This window comes from Mesoplodon bidens, assembly GCF_964165515.1.
Source record: "Mesoplodon bidens genome assembly, contig: HAP1_SCAFFOLD_97, whole genome shotgun sequence".
NCBI lineage: Eukaryota > Metazoa > Chordata > Mammalia > Artiodactyla > Ziphiidae > Mesoplodon > Mesoplodon bidens.
The window spans coordinates 978,920-1,002,042 of record NW_027672422.1 but is presented as its reverse complement, the minus strand read 5'-3'; the positions used below and the strand labels follow the sequence as shown (position 1 = coordinate 1,002,042).

The 23,123-nt window shown below is 40.1% G+C and overlaps 1 pseudogene across 1 annotated transcript in view; it reads right to left on the bottom strand.

The window, feature by feature from the left end:
* Positions 1 to 1,749: 1,749 nt before the first annotated feature.
* Positions 1,750 to 23,123, bottom strand: part of LOC308610222 (ubiquitin-like modifier-activating enzyme 1) — a 57,171-nt pseudogene continuing 35,797 nt past the window's right edge. Inside the window, exons 4-22 of the transcript in view lie at positions 18,262 to 18,427; positions 13,632 to 13,729; positions 13,397 to 13,543; positions 13,098 to 13,273; positions 12,874 to 12,978; positions 12,703 to 12,783; positions 12,217 to 12,372; positions 9,598 to 9,764; positions 9,279 to 9,475; positions 7,575 to 7,639; positions 7,158 to 7,353; positions 6,437 to 6,498; positions 6,128 to 6,314; positions 4,384 to 4,470; positions 3,875 to 3,967; positions 3,570 to 3,751; positions 3,182 to 3,283; positions 3,005 to 3,077; positions 1,750 to 1,886 (exon numbers count right to left, since the gene is read on the bottom strand). The product of the transcript in view is annotated as a ubiquitin-like modifier-activating enzyme 1 (transcript). The remainder of the gene's footprint in view (positions 1,887 to 3,004; positions 3,078 to 3,181; positions 3,284 to 3,569; positions 3,752 to 3,874; positions 3,968 to 4,383; positions 4,471 to 6,127; positions 6,315 to 6,436; positions 6,499 to 7,157; positions 7,354 to 7,574; positions 7,640 to 9,278; positions 9,476 to 9,597; positions 9,765 to 12,216; positions 12,373 to 12,702; positions 12,784 to 12,873; positions 12,979 to 13,097; positions 13,274 to 13,396; positions 13,544 to 13,631; positions 13,730 to 18,261; positions 18,428 to 23,123) is intronic.

Genomic DNA, 23,123 nt, shown 5'->3' with positions numbered 1-23,123 from the left:
CCAGTGGCTAAAGTTCATTCAATGGGTTTTGTAGGCTTCCTGGTGGAGGGGACTCTGGTGCCTGTGTTCTGGTGGATGCAGTTGGATCTTGTCTTTCTGGTGAAAATTTCCAGGTCTAGTGTTGTGTTCTAGGGTGTCTGTGGCCTTATTATGATTTCAGGCAGCCTCTCTGCTAATGGGTGGTGTTGTGTTCCTGTCTTGCTAGTTGTTTGGCATATGGTGTCCAGCACCATAGCTTGTTGGTTGTTGAGTGAAGCTGGGTCTTGACATTGAGACGGAGATCTCTGGGAGATTTTCACCATTTGATATTATGTGCAGCTGGGAGGTCTCTTGTGGGCCAGTGTCCTGAATTTGGCTTCCCCACCTCAGAGGCACAGCACTGACTCCTGGCTGGAGCACCAAGAGCCTTTCATCCACATGGCTCAGAATAAAAGGGAGAAAAAGTAGAAAGAAGGAAAGAAAGAAGGAAGGAAGGAAAGAAAGCAAGAAAAAAGAAAAGATAGATAAAATTTAAAAAGTTATTAAAACAAAAATAAAAAATAATTATTAAGGAAAGAAATATTTTATAAGTAAAAAAAAATTGACAGAGAGAACCATAGGACAAATTGTGAAAGCAAAGCTATACAAACAAAATCTCACACAGAAGCATACACATACACACTCACAAAAAGAGGAAAAGAGGAATAAATAATATATCTTGCTCACAAAGTCCACCCGTCAATATGGGATGAACCATTGTCTATTCAGGTATTCCACTGATGCAGGGTACATGAAGTTGATTGTGGAGAATTAGTCCGCTGCTCCTGAGGCTGCTGGGAGAGATCTCCCTTTATCTTTTTTTATTTTTGTTGTCTGTGTTTTGTTGTTTGTTTTTGTTTTTGACCCTGGTGTGAAATATTTTTTAAAAATATATTTTTTAACTAAGTGTACTTTCATTTATTTATTTATTTTTAACTGTATTGGGTTTTCATTTCTGTGTGAGGGCTTTATCTAGTTTTGGCAAGCACTGGCCACTCTTCATTACAGTGTGCAGGCCTCTCACTGTCATGGCCTCTCTTGTTGTGGAGCATAGGCTCCAGACGTGCAGGGTCAGTAGTTGTGGCTCACGGGCCTAGTTGCTCCACGTGGCATGTGGGATCTTCCCAGACCAGGGCTCGAACCCGTGTTACCTGCATTAGCAGGCGGATTCTCAATGATTGTGCCACCAGAGAAGCCCCCCTTTCTCTTCTTTGCTCGCACAGCTCCTGTGTTTCCGCTATGAATTTGGCCATGCCTCTGCATGTAGCTTGCCTGAGGGTGTCTGTTCTTCGCTCAGACAGGACAGGGTTAAAGGAGCCACTGATTCAGTGGCTCTGCCTCTCTCAGGCCGTGGGGATGGAGGCATATGGATGCAGGTCTGGCCTGTGGTGTCCAAATCTGGCGTGACTTTGCAGCAGCCTGAGGTGCACAATTAATTCTCCTGGGGAAGTTGTCCCTGGATCTCGGGACCCTGACACTGGCGGGCTGCTCTGCTTCCTGTTCACGGAGGCATGAGGAGGGACCTGTGCTTCTACACAGGATTCTAGGTGGTGGCAGCAGCAGCCTTAGCATCTCATGCCCATCTCTGGGGTCACGCTGATAGCCACAACTCGCACCCTTCTCTGGAGCTCCTTTAAGTAGCGCTCTCCTCGCGCACCAGGAATCAAAGAGGGAAGAAAATGTCTCTTGCCTCTCTGGAAGCTCCAGACTTCTTCCCGGACTCCCTCCCGGCTAGCCGTGCTGCACTAACCCCTTCAAGCTGTGCTCACACCGCCAACTCCAGTCCTCTCCTTGCGCTCTGACCCAAGCCCGAGTCTCAGCTCCCAGCTCCTGCATGCCCCGGCCATTGAGCAGACCAGCCTCTTGGGCTGGTGAGTGCCAGTCATCACCGATACTCTGTGTGGGAACCTCTCTGCTTTGCCCTCTGCACCCGTTGCTGTGCTCTCCTATGTGGTTGCAAAGCTACACCCCTCAACCACCAGCAGTCTCCGCCCACAAAGGGGCTCCTAGTGTATGGAAGCCTTTCCTCCTTCACAGCTCCCTCCCACTGGTGCAGGTCCCATCCCTATTCTTTTGTCTCTGTTTTTTCTTTTTTTTTTCTTTTGCCCTACACAGGTACGTGGGGGAGTTTCTGGCTTTTTGAGAGGCCTGAGGCCTTCTGCCAGCGTTCAGTAGGTATTCTGTAGGAGTTGCTCCACGTGTAGATGTATTTCTGATGTATCTGTGGGGAGGAAGGTGATCTCCGTGACTTACTCTTCTGCCATCTTCCTGAACTCCCCCTCTATTTCTTTTTTAAACAGAGAGGACAAAGGAAAAAATAGCAAACCAATGGTTTACCAGAACAGGTGGATTTAATCTTTTCTCATAAGCTTGGATGTGAGGCAAATTCCATGCTGGTGGGAGGGGCTGAGCCTTTCATACTATCACCTGAACCTACAGAGCTAAAGAAAGGCTGGTCTTTCCCACAGACAACAGGGTACGGGCCTTTGACAAAAGAATGATATGACACACTTGGATTAATAACTCTTTATTAAGAATTCCAACTCCAAACAGTAGAAAGCAGCAGCAACAACAAAAAGTCCTCAGAAGAACTTAAGGCTCAGCATTTGCGACAACTATAAGAGAAATGGAAATAGATTGATTTGACTGAGAATGAGGTAGATGGGTGTAGAGGGAATAGCGAATGGTGTATCGTACATAGGGGACATCCAAATCATTGCCGCTCTAGTTGCAGCACAGCTCAAGAAACAGTGCTTGAATGTGGTGTCCCAGCTTTTGCTTTGATACTCGTTTCACTATTGCTGACATCCTGGGGTGAGGAGAAAGAGAGTCTGTGAAGTAAACAGAGAGGAAAGACTTACAGAGACAAAGTTAAGAGAACAGTGAAGATGAGTTGCATAGCTAGCTGATGTTTCCCACCCCAGGCAGGACCTGTTTCTGTTTGCACACTGACCCAACTCAAGCCTGAGTTGATCTTTGATCTTACTTGCTGTCTTGATAAAGGAGGAGAACATAGATACACCCTGGAACAGCATGATGATCTCTAACTTGTACTCTGTCTGAAGAGGGTGGAAACGAGGAGGGGCAACAGGGTCACTGGGATGGACAGTACCAGTAACCTGGGCAACCACCACCACAGGTGCAGTGAGTGAAAGGGTCTTACCTTAAAATAGTCAAGGAACTGCTTGAGGGGCATCTCTTCACCATTAGGCTGCAGCCACTGTACCTCAAAGCAATCCCACAGTGACCACTGCTGGTTGTAGTATTATGGGACAAAGCACAGAGTAAAGCACCAAGAGTAAAATGGGAGCAAGCCCTAATCATACGCTCCTCTTCATTTCACAAACATGCCAGTTCCATTCCTACTTTGCACAGGTTCAAACAATGAACAAAGGATACACAAAATTAAAAAAGCCTCTCACCAGGTATGATGAAAACTAGAGCCAGTTCTACCGAAATAAGATACACACAACTTCTACGCATGCACACACACACATAGCATCAATCACTGATGGGCAACACCAAAGGTTTCTATAAAAGCAAGCCCTTACCTGGTGATGGTGTCGGTCAAGGGGCTCAGAGAAACGGAAAAAAAAGGAAGGGCCAAGTTGATGAAGCTGTTCTTATAGGACTCAAGCTGTTGGTGTCCCTGAACTACCTTGTACAGCTCCAGACCTGCAAGGCCAACTATAGCTGCTATGGCTGGAATGATCTTCCCTGCAATCAGCTTGATCTGTAATACAGAAGGTGATGAGAAGACGTAGTTGTTAGAGACGTTCAAGGTCTACAGAAGACTTCAAATGTGGCAGAGTTAAACTTGGAAAAGGATGCAAGGTTAGGTATAGACTATTGTAGTCTTATGCCGGTCAGCAGGGGGAATGTTATAGCTCTCTGCCCGGAGACTCAATACAGCCACAATGAAATGCATATGAAAGTTGCTGTCATCATCCTGTTGTGAGTGGAGACAGAGGAAGAACAGGAGAGACAGAGTTAAGGAGAAAAAGTTTTCCTGGATACTGGGAACTGAGGTATATTCACCTCAATTACCTGCCAGACCAGCCAAATACTAGCCCAGACCACAAAAGATACTTGGGTCATCCGATGCAGGAGAAACGGGTCCGTGCACCAGTCGGGGAAGATCCCACATGCCAGGGAGCGGCTGGGCACAGGAGCCATGTTCGCTGAGCTTTCCCATCCGGCGCCTGTGCTCAGTAATGGGAGAGCCCACAAGAGAGAGAAAGCCACGTACCGAAAAACAACAACAACAACAACAACAACATAATTACAGTCAGGCCTGTAATCCCCAAAAAAGCTTAGGGTGGCTCAGCCATTTCTCATACACGGTTGAGGTCCCCATCACAGCACCTTCTCAAAGATGACGGGGTAGATCTTGAACCCAGGGAGGCTCTCTGGTTGGTCAGCATGGCTTGAGCTCCTGCAGGTGATTATCCACTGCGGAAAGGGAGGAAGTACACGTTAGTCCTTAGATACATGTTAAATCCCTGTTCACGGTCTGAGGTGCCAGCAGGAATCCAGGGTGGGGCAGAGATGTTCAGGCAGATAAAGGATTTGAAAAGGAGAGACATCATGGGAAAGAGAAAAGAAGGGGGAAAGATAGGGCAGAAAACATGTCAGAAAAGAAAAAGGTAGACAGGTGTGTGGGACATGGAGATCTGTAGAGACACTGAGGGCAACAGGTAAAGCCACTAAGAAAGGATATAGACAGCAGCATTAATCATGACAGATAAGAGGTGAAAGCACAGAAGTTGTTCACTGCTGAATGAGTGGACAGAAAAATGTGATCTATCCATCCAATGAAATATTAAGCCTTAAAATCCATTCCATTAAATATTAAGCCTTCCAAACTGGAAGTCTACTATATTTAAAGATGGTAAATCCTTTGTGTTTCTTACCACAATTAAAAAAAAAAAAGGGAGTCAATGAGAACATACTTCAAGAGAAAGACATAGAGAGAGATGGGGAGACATGAAGGAAGATACGAGGGAAAACAAGAGACAGAGGGATAAGAGATACAGAAAGGAACATAGGGGGAAAGTGTACAGACAGCAAAGAAGAGAGTAATATGAAATGGGAGAGACGTGAAAAAAATCTGAAGAGGGAGACCAAGGAGGATAAATGTGAAGATTATGAGAACGTTCAGAGAATGGGAAAGTTCAAAACACCTGAAAGGGAGACACGTAGGGAGATAAATAAAGAAAATATACAAAGAGGAGCATGAGAGAGTAGTTATTTCGGAAGGGAAATGCGGGGGATACATCAGGAGGGGAGAGATATACAGAGGAAGAAATTGAAGGATATATACAAAGAAGATGAAATGTAGAGGAAGACTTACAGAGCATGAGACAGAATACGGTAGAGGGGGGGAAATTTGAGTTGGGGGGTAGTTAGAGATGGGGAGATGAGGAGGGCTATCTAGATAGGGAGATGAGGAAAGATATATGGAGGTTAAAAATAGGTTAGGCCTTCCCTGGTGGCCCAGTGGTTGAAAATATGCCTGCCAGGGCAGGGGACAGGGGTTCGAGCCCTGGTCTGGGAAGATCCCACATGCCACAGAGCAAGTAGGCCCGTGAGCCACAAGAAGTGAAAGCCCTCACACAGAAACGAAGACCCAACACAGCCTAAATAAATAAATAAATCAGTAAATAAATAAATAACAATAGGGTAAACAGGCATACCAAAGAAGGGGGGAGGTGGATGAGGAGATCTATAATGAAATGAATCAAGGAAGAAATCAAGGCAGAGAGCCTACTGGTAAAGATCATATCCATTTGTCCCTGCATATGGACACAAAAAGAAACAGAGAAAGAACAAAACAAAGCAAACATACACACAGAAAAGAGCTGGACAACTGGTGCACCTGAGGGAGAAACAGTGGGAAGAACAAAGTAGTAGGGCATCAGAGAACTTGCCTCAACCAACCAACCTTATTTTAAATTGGAAGAAGCAAGGACCAAAGGACAGTGTGGATTAATCTCAGGCCTGAGATCTCAGAGCAGAGCCAGTGGCAAAACACAAGTACAGGGGAGGCTTGCATAGGTAGGTGATAAGTAGGATGCTAGCTCTAGGCCAACTAGATAAACATCCTCACCAACACACGAAGTGGTCTGCAGCTCCTGGTCAGAAACATGGATCTTGACACCAGACTTCGGGGTGAACTCAAGGACCTGCACAGACTGAATGAGTATGATCACAGAAGCTCGGTCCTGAGAGCCCCTCAGCCCATAGGCCTGGGCAAACAGGTTGGCAGCAGCTATCACCTAGTCCAGGTGCAGGGGCTAAGAGAAGGCAAGGTATGGAGGGGTAAGCATATCAGTACTCACCTAAGGAGCTGCAGCCTCCTTCCCATCCACGTACCCACATTTGACCCGACTGTAGGAGACCTGAGGGAGGAGACTTCATTGCTGACATCAAAGATGAGCGGCTGTGCACAGACCAGAAAGGGGCTCCTGAGCTTGTAAGCTAGGAAAACAGAAAGATGTGGGAGAGTGGGACCTGAGAGGAGAGGTCTTTCTCATAATTGTGACTCCTCATTTTCAAGCCCGGAAGTCCCAAATTAGTATATCGCTGGGCACTCCCTTTGTGCCAGACACAGAGCTATTTATGAAACTTTTATGGATTGCCAGTCATGTAGTAACATATTTAATTTATTAACTTAGTAAATATAAATCAACCCTCATAGAACTCATGAAATTAGGTCACCATTATTCCAACTTCCTACATGAGGCTACTAAGGCACAGAGAGAAAATACATGATTAGTCCCAATATCAAATGCAGTTGAGACTTGAAGCCACCTAGGTCCTGTGCTCTTAACACCAAAATTTATCTTCTACAATCTCTATAGCCCTGACAGGGAATCTGGAATGACTCATGTCATATCTAAGGGAAATAGGTACCAAGTATGTTGCTTGAGAGAACAGGGCTGGGCAGGTAGAGGAGAGAGGTTGGGAGGAACAGGTCTTTGACTTCAAAAGTCAATCACTTAATCATTTAATGAGATCTCTGGGACTTGGTGGTCTTGCCACAAATGGATGAACTGCAATGAACCATGTCAAAAGCGTGTAACAAACTGCTTCCAGTAAGCCTATTCTGACAAATGGAGACCAGAAGAGTGTAATACCTGGTTCGGAGGAAAGCTGCGCAGCAGCTGTCTGATGTTGTTGGAGCACTGGTTGTGCCAGTGCTAGTAAGCCCACGTCACACAGTCAGCCCATGTATGTGGCCGCTGAAGCACCAGGCTGAGCTGCACAGACTGCAGCACCTCTAGGGTTTGGATGCCTGCCAGGTGCAGTGTTTGCTCCACAAACTTTGAATCCCTATCAAGAATTAGAGAGGACAAAAACACAGAGTTACACAGTGATCCCAGAGGGAGCTTAACAGCATGAAAAGTCAGTACTGACTCCCAAATGTATAAGGCCCAAGGAATCATTAGATTATTTGAAAAGTAGACCAGGTCCTAAGTGTTACATTGGTTACAGAATGCTTTGACTGACAGGCAGCAGACACGGTGAGCGAGGATTTGGACAGAATTACTCACATTACGTACTGGTTGACGTTTTCTGCTGGTTGCTTGAAGAGACCTTCAAACTCATCCATGGCAGACAGAGCAAATCAACACTATGTGGGTTACGGGAAACAAATAAGTTTCTGTAGGCCTTAGGACCACCATCAGGAAATACAGCAAATAGGAAGAGCATGGCTGTTATGGGAGAACAGAGGAAGAAAACCCTCCCAATGTGTCTCCTCAAACTTGTCAAGCCCTCACCACTTCAATGTAAAAACCTATGATCTTAATCTGGGAAGAGGTTTACACACAAGTGTACATTCATGCAGAATTTATTAAGATGTACACATTACCCTAGGTATGTCATGCATCAATTCAAGAAAAAGTTCACACCAAGAATAAAACATGAACGATCTCTATGCAGGTTCTGGGGACTGGGAAGAAAGTAAGATAGAGGTTTGACCCCTGTGAATTCAGAGGTCGATAAATAGTCACTGGTGAAGTGATCTGGAGCACCTTGATGCTCGAAATCCAGGTTCAAAGGCCAGCTGTGCCACAGTCTTGTGACAATCAGGCATATCTGTACGTGTGTTTCCTAATTTTAAAGACAAACACTGTAACAGTAAAACTACACCTCATGGAGTTAATAAGAAATAAGCAAACATGTACACATTTAAAGCTTAGTTTGAAAGTCACAAGGGCATATTAAGTATACATGTTTTTCAGAATTCCTGTGAGAGTTACTACTGTCATTCCAATTTTACAGATAAGGAATCTGAAGCATGAAGTGGTTAAGTCCAAGGGCACATAGTATATTAGTTTTAAAATCCTTTTTATTGGCCTTTATGCATACTGGGTAGAGAGAAACACAATAATAGAACCATAACCTAGGAGAGGATTTATATGTATAGAAATGAACACACACACACACAAACACATCTCTTTCTCCGTCTCTCTGTATCTACACACACACACACACACACACACACACACACCAACATGGGATGCATGGAAAGGGAGAAAGACACATACTGAACTGACTCCACAAGTATAAACTCATCCCTTCTGGAAGGAAAAGTGACAGACTGAACTGTTACTGCTCATTTTCTTCCTGTTCCCATACTTCCTAAACATAGCCTCAAAGACTGGGTTAAGAATCATTTTGATAAAAGGATGGTTATTTGTGGTTTGAAAGGGGACTGTAATCAGGGCCAAGTTCTGAGGACCAGTTAATGGGGTGCTTTTACTTTGTCAATGTACATGAGAGTTATGCTCTTTTGTATGTATGTGTACTATATAAACACAACTATGCTGACAAACTATTAAACATATTTTGGGAAACAATTAGAAAATTATTCCTAAATATGGACTTAATATTAGAGATATCTAAATAACTAGCAGAGATGATATTAAGTTAATTTTGTTCAACGACAAAATAGTATCCTGTACACAAAGAAACATATCCTCACCGTTTAGATATACACTTCTCACATAAAGTATTTCACATGGTATAAATAATACTTCCCTGTATGTTTGCAAAATAAAAATTTCAAGTTAAAAAAAAATCATTATGAAAAGCGTTAGGCTCCTAGGTTTAAAATGAGTGAAGGAGAGTTAAAGAGAGGGCAGATATTATATACACTGAGGCTTCATCATCGGAATAACAAGAGTTTGGCAACTGAGACACTGTCCCAGTACATATCTGTTCCACCTCTTTCTCCCTGCAAGGCTGATCACCTGCAAAGTGTGCTCGATGACATTCGGGAAGTTCTTCAGTGTGCACTTGGGGATGGACTTGTCAGGAGGGTCCTGGCTGGAGCTGTATGACTCTGTCAGGAAGGGGATAAACCCTTACACAGTACCCTTGGTACCCAGTGTGCCTGACTCCAGAAGAGGCTTTCGGTACAACACACAGCAGCAGTCCATATACGTGCCTGTGAGAAAGTTGCAGCAGGTGAGGGTGGGGAAAATAACATCAGGATAGGACACGGTGACACACACTCCCTAAAACACACACATTACTCTCGCCTCGTCCTCACCCATCCCCAAAACTCACGGGCATCCACATTGTCCGAGGCATTGTCCACACCATCCAGGTTTTGGAGGAATTTATCAATCATACACATGCTCTGTGTGAGGGCCCACACAGTTCTGATGGCTCATCACACGGATGTGTGCGTTTATCTGGTTCACAGCTGCAGCATCTGTATCAGACTTCAATTTCTGGGTAGTGATGGAGAAACAGAACTGTCATTCACATAATCACCCAACAAAACTTTACAGAGCTGTTCTGAAAACTGATTTAAGTAATGATGCACAAGACCTAGGCTCTGAGGTCAGGAGGCTCTGTGGTCTATGACAAATGCCACACAGCTTGGGCTGGGACAAATGAGGAATGGCGTGAATAAAAAAGGAAAACAGTGATACAATAGGAGACAATGGGTTGAGTATCTGTTCTTTTGTCTACCGAACATCCACTGTTTTTCGTTACTAGCACCCCGAGTTGGAGTGCATTCACGCAAAGAAAACCAAGGTCCTCTGAACATACAAAAACAAAAAGGATCCTCTGAAACCAAGTCAGATCACATTCCTCTCCTCAAAGCCCTCTATTGATTCCCACTTTCACTAAGGGTGAAATGAGCTGGTCCCTATTCCTTTGACAACCTTCTCTCTTACCATGATCTATCTCTGTCTCAACTCCTTAAACATAGCAGTCATATTCCAAGCTCAGGGTTTTGCTCACACTGTTAACTTCACCTGGCATACTCTTCCCTGAGATTTCTTCCTGTTCTCGTATACCATCTTTAATTCTCTGCGGTTATACCACCTTTCCAATGAGGATTTCCTTTACCACACTGCAAAACACCCTCTCATGGCACTTCCAGTTCTATATCTTGATTTTCATTCTTGTCCCTACACATTATGTTTCACCTTGTTATGTTCTAACCACATACAGTGCTATGGTATTTATTATTTGCTCTAGCAGTTGTCCAAAATGAAGTTAAAACAAAGTTTGCGGTTTCTTTTTTATCTGATGCACAGCTATCAAGATTTCCTACGTTTGATATTTAATCTGAGAACATTTTAAAATATTATTACTCCATTTAAAATTGGAGGGGCTTCCCTGGTGGCACAGTGGTTTAGAATCTCCCTGCTAATGCAGAGGAAATGGTTTTGAGCCCTGGTCTTGGAAGATCCCACATGCAACGGAGCAACTAGGACAGAGCCACAACTACTGAGCCTGCGTGTCTAGAGCCTGTGCTCCACAAAAAGAGAGGCTGCACTAGTGAGAGGCCCGCACACTGCGATGAAGCATGGTCCCCGCTTACCACAACTAGAGAAAGATCTCACACAGAAAGGAAGCCCCAACACAGCCAAAAATAAATAAATAAATAAATTAATAAATATGGAATAATTCCATTATATAGTACAAACACTATGAAAGAAACTCCAATACAAAGCGTTAATGACAGGAGTCAATCTGTATTTACAGTTTTACAAATTTTACTTATATAATGTCTTAGAAGATAGCTAAATTTTCATTATTTACTGACTTTAATGTATTACATGTTTTGCTTGAAAGATGTCAGGGATATCCAGCCTCACAGAAAAAAAAATCAATAACATTTTCAGATGACTGTTGATATTTAAATATATATATATATATATATATATATATATATATATATATCAAAACTTGACAAGCAATATTTCTTTAATGTTTAGTTGAAAGGTGAAATATTGATCCACATCAATACCCACTGTCTTTCTCTGTATTTTGAATGGCTCTTTAGTTAATGCACAGTTCTGTATCATCATGAATTGGTCTGGTCATTTGGAAAATACTGTGTTTTGGGGTAATGGACAGCCTCCTAGAACAGAGTGGAAAATTACCCTTTCACCTGATAAAATGAGGATAAAAAGGACATAATGTCTTAGTATTCTTAAAAGAGTTGTGATCTTTTGGACTTGAGGAAAGTGTGCTGCCAACCTCCACTGCATTAGAGAATCTCTCATTTACTATGTCTTCTCACTAGACAAAAGCAGAAACCTTTCATTTGCTATCTTATACATTCTACCTACTTAAGTAGTACCTAGTATTTGCATGATAAAATGAAAGGAAAGATAAACACTGGCCAGGCAAAATAACACTGAACTTTACAGAGACGCCCCAGATAGATCCCTCTATAATCTAGCTTCCAGAGTTCCACATTAGCCGTAACCAAAAACCAAAGAAAAAAAAAATGGCTGGGGACAGGTTTAAACTCACAAATGAAAGATGTAATAAGTTTTCAATAAATATCTCCTGGAAGAAAGAGTGAGTGGTAGAGAAAAGAAATAAGGTAAGAACTGAAGGAAAGAGACAAACAAAAAGTCCTAAGGTGGGCTTCCCTGGTGGCGCAGTGGTTGAGAGTCCACCGGCCGTTTCGGGGACATGGGTTCGTGCCCTTGTCCAGGAAGATCCCACATTCCATGGAGCATCTGTGCCCATGATCCATGGCCGCTGGGCCTGAAGGTCCAGAGCCTGCACTCCACAATGGCAGAGGCCACAACAGTGTGAGGTCCGCGTACCAAAAAAAAAAAAAGTCCAAAGGCAATAAGGCAGATAACCAGAAAAAGACAGGAGAAAAGTGAAAAACAAAGCTGAACCACATACCATATCCATTCCACTCACCTTGATATCACAAGATCGGAACAGAAACTGTCGATTCAGATTGGATTTTACTATGGTGTCCATGTCTGTAATGGTGATTGCCACACCCTCCCCACAGCCTAGCCCAGTCATGGCAAAGGTCTTAAGTAGCTCACAGCCAACGGCCCCTGCACCCACCTGGGAGGTGGCCAAGAAGGGAGACACAAGATGGTTAGGGTCACTGGGTAACAAAACCACTCCTCACTCCTCACTACCCCTGCAGATGGCAAGAGAGGGTAAGAGGATCTATGACTGCATATTTAAGTCACAGTGCCATAAAAATCCATGGTCCTCTAAGGAAAGAGGCACAAGACCAGGATATAAAGGACCTGGTGTGAAGAAAATGGAAGAGGGATGAGATGAGGGTACAAGCCAACACCATCCCTTGTACACCACGAGGAGACTCCAGAAGAGGTGGCCAGAGCCTAGGGGACCTAAAGGTAGCTTTTGACAACAAGGTTCTCTCACCAAGAAGTATCTCTGCTTACCCAGCTTCTCTTGCAGGTCAGAGCCAAATACAGCCACCTGCCCATCATAATGGTTCTGGCACTGAGTCATGTGAAGGGAAGAGAGGGTTAGGGAAAAGCCACGTTAAAAAGATCCACAATAATGTCTTCTCCATGGGCCCAAATCACATACTGGAAGGCACGTGTCCTCTGTAAAGGCCTCTTTTTCCACAGGGAGACACTCAATGGCATCAAAGTACAGCTACTGTATAACAGGCATAAACTTTCCAGAGCAGCCCTGAGGAGTCGGTTAGAAAGAGAATGTGATCACTGGTTAATCAGAGCTGGAAAGCAAGCAGCAGGGCCGGAAAGGAACCTGGCCCAGGCCCAGCACTGTCCGTCTCCACTCACGCTGACCTTCATAAACTCCTGGGCAGCCACGCAACCAGTGAAGGAGTTGATGGGTGCCAGATCCCCAGGGGCCATATAAGCCGGCTTCTGGATGAGTTCTTCATCCAGACTGTTTTGCTACACTGCTGGCAGAGCTTGAGAATTCAAGCCTGTGCTAGGGTCACCAGTTCTGTTGCGTCCTCCTGGAAGGAGTAAAAGAACAATCACACCACTGTGGGGAGAGGGAGAGGGAGAAAAACTAAATAGATGAAAAGGCATAGAGCAGCTTTGGTTCAAGGACCTGGTTGGCTTGCCCACCCATCTACCTCATTGTGGGGCCGAGAGAGCTGGCCATGCTGGGCACGGAACTGGTGCAGGACCTGGAAGCCAATTTGTAGCTGAGGAGGGCGATAATACTTGACAAAATTTGTTATCACAAAGTCCGGCTCTGCCTGTGAAGTAGGCAAGGTTTTCTGTGAAGAGCAAGATATCAGAACCAAAAAAGTAAAAAAACGTGGAGATGCCTGGAAGCCTACAACACACCCTCCTGCTCATAGTCACAAAGCTTATCCTCTTAGTTACTTTGACTTGACTGACAATGCCTCCACAGATGTAGTCAGAGAAATTGGAGGTATCACAGATACTAAAGGTGTAGGGACCTGGGGGATGAAAAGAATGAAGGGTTATCTGTCAATTCATTCCCTCCCAAGATCAACAGCACTATCAAAACAGGAATATGAAAACCTCCCACCTTCTTCCTCACCTAACACCCTCCCCCATACAGTGGGAGTTTGGAGTTAACAGATATAAGCTATTATATATAGAATGGGTAAACAACAGGGTCCTACTGTAGAGCACACAGAAATCTATTCAGTATCCTGAGATAAACCATCATGGAATAGAATATGAAAAAGAATGTATATATAGATAACTGAGTTACTTTGCTGTAAAGCAAAAAGTAACTAATTTTTAAATCAACTATACTTCAATTAAGAAATAAAAATAATGTATCGTACATCATAAAACAAAATCAAAAACAAAAACACAATGCTGATTTCTTCAGACAACACAGGTATTCTATGTCTAAATGCCACTCTAGAGAAAAAGAAGTAAGGCCTGAAAGGATCAGATGGCAACTACATAAGTTCTCTAGAGCAGACTCAAAAATATTAAAGGAACACAAAACGCAACTCCAAAACGCTAACATTCACAATTACCTTCCATCTATCAACACTTACCAGAAACTTACCAGCAACATCTGTGGCTTTAGTTTTCATTAAATTTGTAAATTTTTTGTCCATTATTTCTTCAAAAACTCTTTTGGCCCACCCCTTTCTTGGGAATTTCTTTGACATGTGAAATATATTTATAATAGATGTTTTAATGTTCTTAACCTGTGATTTTACATAACAGATGTGATTAACAAATTAACACACAAGAAAAAATTAGGAAGTTTAACAAAGTAGAAGAAACTATGCAAAATACAAAAGGTGTGTGTGGGGGAAAGTCAAACAAGTCAAGTGCCTTAATACTCATGTAATTGGAGTTCTGGAAAGAGATAATGGTATGGCAGTGAGCTCCGAAAGTAATATTTTCAAAAAACATGTGGGCAGAAATTTTCCCAATTTCATAAAACTATAAACCCATATTTAATAAATATTTAATAAACTGCAAAAGAGACATGGAGAAAACTATACAAATGTATATAATGTATTATATATATATATATATATATATATATATATATATATATTCCTCTGTGCTCTGTTTTTGCCGAATCCCATGTTTTGGTATGTTGTGTTTACATTTTCATTCACTTCAGAGTATTTTCTAATATCTCTTGGACACTGTTTGACTCTTTTATTACTTAGGAATGCGTTGTTTAATTTCCACATATTTACAAGTTTTCACAAGTTCCTCCTATTATTGATGCCCATTATTCTTTCCTTTGTGGTCAGAGAAAAATTTGGTGTGATTTAAATTATTGACACTTGTTTTATGGCATAACTTGAAGTCTATCCTGGAGAACATTCCTAGTTCAAGTGAAAGGAAATTGTATTCTTCTGTTCTTGGGAGGAATGTTGTGTACATGTCTGTTAAGTGCACTCGGTTTAAATCATAGTTTTGTTTAGGTCTTCTCTTCCCTTGGTGATCATATATTTTGTCATTCATTTGGATATGCTGTTGAACCTATTTATCTCTCTCTCAAATTTTGTAAGTTTTTGATTCAGGTATCTGGAACTTTTTTGTTAGGTGAGCATTTGTTTATAATTCTTGTGTATTTCAACAGATTTACCCTTTTATCAATAATATATTATTAATCTAATATAATAATATAGTATATATACTGTCCTTTGTCTCATTATTTTTTTATGTAAAATCTTTTTTGTCTGTTGTTAGTATAGTCACTATAACTCTCTTTCGATTTTTCTTGGCATGAGACTTATCTTTGCAACATTTTACTTAAAATCTATTTGTTTCACACTAAGATTTGTCTCTTTAACAACATATACGTGGTCATGTTTTTAAAAAATCCATACTTACAATCTGCTTTTTAATTGGACATCTTCTAGTGTACCACTTTTATGGTTTTTTGTTATTTCTTTTACTATATACATTTTAGAGCCATTTTATTAGTGGTTGCTCTGGAGTTAGGTTGTTATAAAGTAAACTGACAGTTTCTAACAACCTAGTTCACATTAATACCAACTTAATTTCAAAATATGAATTTTTTCTTTTATCTAGTTTATCCTTTTTCTTGTGTTGTTCTTATCATAAATTACATCTTTATACACTTTATACATCAGCACCAATTAATTTTTTTCCTGTGGAGTAATGTTTTAAATCAGGTAAGAGAAAAAATTAACTGCATTAGTTTACTATTGTTACTGAAACACATTTTCAGGAATTCAATTGTTTAAAACTTTACAAATTATTCTCTTAAAATACTACATGTTACAAGTCCCAAATCCATTTTACTGGGCTAAAGTCAATATGTTGGCAGGATTGGGTCCATCTGGAGGCTCTGCTGCGAGAATGTGTTTCCTTGCCCTTTTTTATTGCTTAGTGGTTGCCAGTATTCCTAGGCTAGTAACCCCTTCTACTACCTTCAAATACATCAGTTCATTATCTACTTCTGTCATCACATTAACTTGTCCTCTGTCACCGACATATCCTTCATTCCTCTTATAAGAAATATTTTGATTAGATCCACCCAAGGTAACCCAAGAAAATTTCCCATCTGAAGACTCTAATATAATCATATATGCAAAGTTTTCTGCATAAAATAACATACATGTCCTGGGGATTAAAATGTGGGCATATTGGGGGACTATTATTCAGACTACAATCATACAAAAAAATCGTTTAAATTATCCTCTGTATTTACCTTTATAATTACTTTTACTGATGTTCTTTCTTTCTCTGAGTTATCATCAAAGTGTCTTTCATTTTAGTTTGGACTCTCTCCAAGAATTATCTCATCTTGTAGGGCAGATAGTTAGCAATAAATCCTCTCCGTTTTGTGCTTATCTGGAATTGTCCTAATCCTGTCCTCAGTTTCAAAAGATGGTCTTGCTGCATATAAAATTCTTGGTTGACAGTTTTTTTTTTTTTTTCTATTAGCACTATGAATGTATCGAAGTGTTTTCTGCCCTGCATGTTGTCTGATGAGTAGTCTTTTTTTTTTTTTTTTGGTTTAATTGAGAATCTCTTACATGCCATGGGTTGCTTCACAGTGCTTTCACAATTCTCTCTTGGTTTTTGGCTTTCAGTAGTTTATGATATGTGTTGCTATGGATCTATGTGAGTTTAACCTGCTTTGAGTTTGTTTAGCTGGGCGAATCTGTATAATGATGTTTTGCATCAAATTTGGGATGTTTCTTGGCATTAATTCTTACAACTTTCTTTCTGCCCCCATAATTATTTTGACAACTCCCCATGTCAAAGTACATTCGAACTGGGTGACGTCCAAATTATGTCAAATATAGCCAGTCTTGCAAACGCAGAATTCCAAGGAACATCTCAGTCACGTCAGATAATGATAAATCTTTGGAGATTAGGTTCTGAAAGAATTCTCACTTTGTTCTTCTCCTTCTGGTGGCTACTCGGATGCAAAAGGAATGCATACTGTTTCAATATGTACTATTATTAAGCTGGAAAAAAGGAGGATGGGATTGTGACCATTTAAAGTCTCTAGAGCTTGCTGATCTTACCAAGATTCAGTCATTTTTCAACACGTAAATACTTCCCTAGTTCCTGTGAAATTTTGTCAATTTCCAGAGTTCTGAAAAAGTTGAATCTGACAACTTTGTAGGTTTGTAATGTAAAGAATTTTTGGAGGGCCTTACACTATCATCTTCTGACATAACTCATTAGCTGTCCTTTCTGAGGAAGAAACAATGATCCTTTCGTGTTCCAGCCCGCAGTTGGCACAAGAGAAGTGTTGGACCCTTCCAGTAATTCTTTCCATGATTATCAGCTGTGTGACCTGAAGACAGGGACCTCACTTCTCTGGGCCATCTATAAAATGAGGATAATGATTGTACCTTTCCCCATTGGTAGAGTTTAAATGACTAAATATGAATAAAGGGCTTAAAAAAGAGTGTGACACACAGTACATACTACCTAATTAACATTAGTAGCTGGAATACTATTAAATTACCTGGTGTATTATGACACCTGATAAAGACTTACATTCACCACACTGTAAAGATCATGTAAGTATTTGCTGTTCTTCTTATCATCACCTTCATACCACCAATGGATGCTGAAAAGAAATTGCCTGTGATCACACAGCTGGGAGAGAACAATGCTGGATTTTTCATTTAGAAACTTTGCAGGTAACTGACATACTGGACCAGAAGGCTTTCCCTTCCTCATATACAGAAGTATGTACTTCTTCGCTAGACACAAGGCTCACAACTCTATAACCCGTTAGGGAAAATTATACATAGTTTATGTACATGAATGAGCAAAGGCCATACTCTTCATGATAGTTGTACAACTGTCCTAAATAGAGCCTCTCTAAATTGGGACTATACTCTCCCTCATGAATAACCAATGCATGTAATTTTGCATGATAATATCTGTGTCCCAGCAGCACAACTGTTCTTTCTCCATTCCTGACAAGAAGGACGCCATATGTTCATGAATGGTAGTAAAACTATAGAAAATGAAGTCCTAATGGTACCCTGTTTCTCTCCAGATCCTGGTTGACTATCTCCAGTATCCTTTCTTAGCCTGATTTGAAGACTATCTTTACGAGAAAAGTGATCTCCGATGAATCGAATCTTATTGACACAGATCTCCAAATGCTTGAAGGACCCTATAATGGAACTTGGGTCACAAAAGTCATTCTGGCAAGAACCCAACACTTGTACTAGGACCCTTACTTAAACAATATTCCTCAAATCCTGCCTTGATTAGAAATCTCCAATTTTACCCAAATCCACCTCCCTTTGGAGAACATTGCAAATACCATGTGCTATCGAAACATGGCCACCAATGACCATCCACCAAATATTCCTAAGCCCTGGCGCAAAATGATATGCCCCCAAAGAGACATCCAAATCCCTCCCCTCAGTCCCTAAACACCACCTCTATAGGTCCCCTCCAGAATAGACATCCCCTAAATGGCACCATGGGCCATAGATGCAAAGACATACCTCAGGGTATACCTGAAGTTTAGATCCTTTCTACAAATGACATGTAGGCTTTTAGACAACTTGAACTCCCCTTGAATCATGAAACACTCTTATTTACGATTGCAACAAAAAGAATAGGAATAAACATACCCGGGGAGAGAAAAGAGTTGTATGCAGAACACTATAAGATGCTGATGAAAGAAATGAAAGATGATACAGACGGAGAGATATGCCATGTCCTTGGGTTGGAAGAATCAACATTGTAAAAATGACTATATTACCCAAATCAATCTACAGATTCAATGTAATGCCTATCAAACTAGCAATCGCATTTTCCAGGGAATCAGAAGAAAATATTGCACAATGTGTATGGAAATAAAAATACACCGAATAACGAAAGCAAACTTGAGAAAGAAAAACGGAGCTGGATGAATCAGGCTCCTGCACTTCAGACTATACTACAAAGTTACAATCCTCAACACAGTATGGTACTGACAGAAAAACAGAAATATACATCAATGTAACAGTATAGAAAGCCCAGAGATAAACCCACTCACATATAGTCATCTTATTTTTGACAAAGCAGGCAAGCATATACAATGGAGATAAGACATCCTCTTCAACAAGTGGTGCTTGGAAAACTGGACGGATACATGTCCAAGAATGAAATTAAAACACTCACTAACACCATACACAAAAATAAACACAAATGGATTAAAGTCCTAAATGTAAAGTCAGACATGACCAAACAATTAGAGGAAAACTTAGGCAGAACACTCTATGACATAAATCACAGCAAGATTCTTTTTGACCCACCTCCTAGAGAAATGGAAGTAAAAACAAAAATAAACAAATGGGACCTAGTGAAATTTAAAAGCTTTTGCACAGCAAAGGAAACCATAAAAAAGACCAAAAGACAACCCTGAGAATAGGAGAACATATTTGCAAATGAAGCAACTGAAAATGATTAATCTCCGAATTTTACCAACAGATCATGCAGCTCCAAACCAAAAACACAAACAAGAATCCAAAAATGAGCAGAAGATCTAACTATACAGTTCTCCAAGGATGATATACAGATTGCCATAAAACACATGAAAGGTTGCCCAATATCATGAATCATTAAAGAAATGTAAATCAAATCTACAATGAGGTATCACCTCACATTAGTCAGAATGACCATCAACAAAAACGGTAAAAACAATAAATTCTGTAGAGGGTGTGAAGAAAAGGGAAACTTCTGGCACTGTTGTTTGGAATGTAAATTGTTACAGTCACTACGGAGAAAAGTATGGAGGTCATAAGAAACTACTACTAGAAATAGCATATGACCCAGCAATCCCACTACTGTGCTTATACCCTGAGAAAACCATAATTCAAAAGGAGTCATGGAACACAAAGTTCATTACAGGTCTATTTACAATAGCCAGGACATGGAAGCAACTTAAGTGTCCATGGACAGAAGAATGGATAAAGAATGTGTGGCATATATATATAAAATGGAATATTACTCAGACATAAATAGAAATGAATTTGAGCTCTTTGTGGTTAGTTGGATGGACTTAGAGTCTGCCATATTTCGTGAAGTAAATCAGAAAGAAAAAAGAACAACTGTTTGCTAAGATTTATGTACGAAATCAGAAAAAAAACAGGTTCTGATGAACGTAGGGGCAGGAGAGGAATAAAGATGCAGATGTAGAGAATCGACTTGATAACACTTGCAGGGGCAAGGATAAGCTGGCACGAAGTGAGATAGTCATATAGACGTATATACACTACCAAATGTAAAATGGATAGCTAGTGGAAAGCAGCTGCATAACACAGGGAGATAAGTTCAGTGCTTTGTGACCACCTAGCCGTGTGAGATAGGGATGGTGTGAGGAAAATGCAATAGGGAGTGGGTAAGGTAATATATGTATATCTATAGCTGATTCACTTTGTTATACAGCAGAACCTAATGCAATATTCTAAAGCAATTATACTCCGATATAGGTGTTAAAAAAAAGGAATATGCTGTCTATAAGAGCCATTTTAACTTTAAGGACACACATAAGCTAAAGGTGTGGGAATACAAACTGATAGTGCAAACACTTTCCAAACAAGAACAGGACTGGCTCTCCCAATCTCATGTAATACAGACTTTCAGTCACAGTAGTTCAGAAGTGATAAATAAGGTCAGTATAAAATAATAACGGATCAATTTATCAAGAGGTTATAATAATTGTAAATATATAGGTACTGAATGTTGCATGATTAAACAAATATTTAAATCAACCATTAAGAGATCTGATAAGAGAAACCAACAGTAAAAATAATAATACTAAGGAACTATATTATCCCACTTTCTACCTTAGAAAATTAATAAAGACACCGAAGGTACCTAATAAACTTATAGAGAACTTCCATTCATCAGAACCAGAATCCACATGCTTCTTAAGTGCTGATGGAACATTCCCCCTGATAGTCACTGCCTTGGTACATAAAGCAAGCCTTAACAAATTTAAGAAGATCAAAACCACATTGAGCATCCTGTTTTATCATAACGTTATGAAGCTAGAAATCAGTAACAAGAGAAAAAGTGAAAAATTCCTAATATGTAAAATTAAACAGCACACACTGGAAAAATCTATGGGTCAAGGAAGAAGTCAAAAGGGAAATCTGAAACTACCTTCACATAAACAAAAATGACAACATACCAAAACTTTGGGGATGTAGCATAATCAATCTAAGGAGTGAATTTTTAGCATTCATAACTTCTTTTATTAAGAGAAAAGAATGATTTAATTAAACGACTTATCCTTATACATGAAGGCCTAGGAAAAAGGAACAAATTAATTTCCAAGAATAAAAGGAAGAAATATGAAAGTTTCAAATGGAAATGAATAAAACAATAATCATATAATTATTTAAAAACTGAATCTAAGAGCTGGTATTTGTAAAGCATAATAAAATTGACAAAGCTTTAGCTAGACTAATGAAGAGAAAAAAGAACTTAATAAAGAAAACTTTAATTGAAAGAGGAGAAATTGTGATTGACATCATAGCATACAAATCATAATAAAGAAAGCTAAAAAACAGGGTCACACAAATGCATTAATCTCCACTAACTCCAATGTACCATGTTGCAAGACCATCATGAAGAAGACAAAAAAAAAAAAAAAAAAAGTATGTCTTGATCATACAAATGATGAATTAGAAAATTGATTCAGTATTCAAAATTCTCCAAACAAAGAGAAGTCGAGGATCAGATCGTTTCATGGGTGAATTCTACTGAACATTTAATGAAGATTTATTGCCAGGCCTTCCCAACCCTACCAAATAACTAAAAAAGAGGAAATATTTCCAAACTCATTTTATAAAACCAGCATTTATCTGATTAACAAAGCCAGATAAAGATATAACAAGGGAATCACAAAACAAAACAAACAGAAAAACGCAGAACTTACAGGCCAATATACTTGTACATATTGATCGAAAAATTCTCAAGAAAATTCTAGCAAACCAAATTCAATAGCACACTAAAAGGATCAACATGATAAGGTGGGATACCTCCTGGGGATGTAAGGGTTGTTAACATTTTTAAATCAATGCTTTTAATTAACCACATGAATAACATGCGGAAGAAATGTTTGAAAGTATTTTTTAGACTTTCTTGAATAAAGCTCTTAACTAACTGTGTAGCGAAGAAACATTTTAAATGTAAAAAGGTCATATATTAACAAGCCCACAGCTAACATCATATTCATGGTGAAAAGCTGAAAACTTTTCCTCTCAGACAGGAACAAATAAAAAATGCCCACTATCACCACTCCTATTCCACATAATATTAGAATACATAGCCAGAAGCATTAGGCAAGAAAAAGAAAAGAAAGGGATCAAAAGTGGAAAGGGAGAAGTAAAAAATGCCTCTGTTGGAAGATAAAATATGATGTATGAAGGAAATCCTAAAGTCTCCACCAAAAACCGCATGAAATTGTTAGAACTAATAAACAAATTCAGTAATGTTGTTGGCTGTGAAACAAAAATACCAAATTAGTTGCATGTGTATACACTAACAAGAAAATAGCTGACAAAAAAATAAAGAAAACACTTCCATTAACGGCAGTACCAAAAACAATAAAATGTTAGGACTACATTTAAGCAAGGAGACAAAAACATCTGTACACCTAAAAATATGACATTTACAAAAACTGAAGAAGACACAAGTGAATAGAAACTTATCCCATGTTTCTGAATTGAAAGAATGAATACTGTTCAAATGTTCACGCTACCTAAAGCCATCTATAGTTTCAATTGAAACCCAATAAATTTTCAATGGCAATTTTCCTAGAAATAGAATAACAATCCTAAAAATTGTACAAAACAACAAAGGACCCTGAAAATAGCCAAAACAATTTTCAGCAAGATA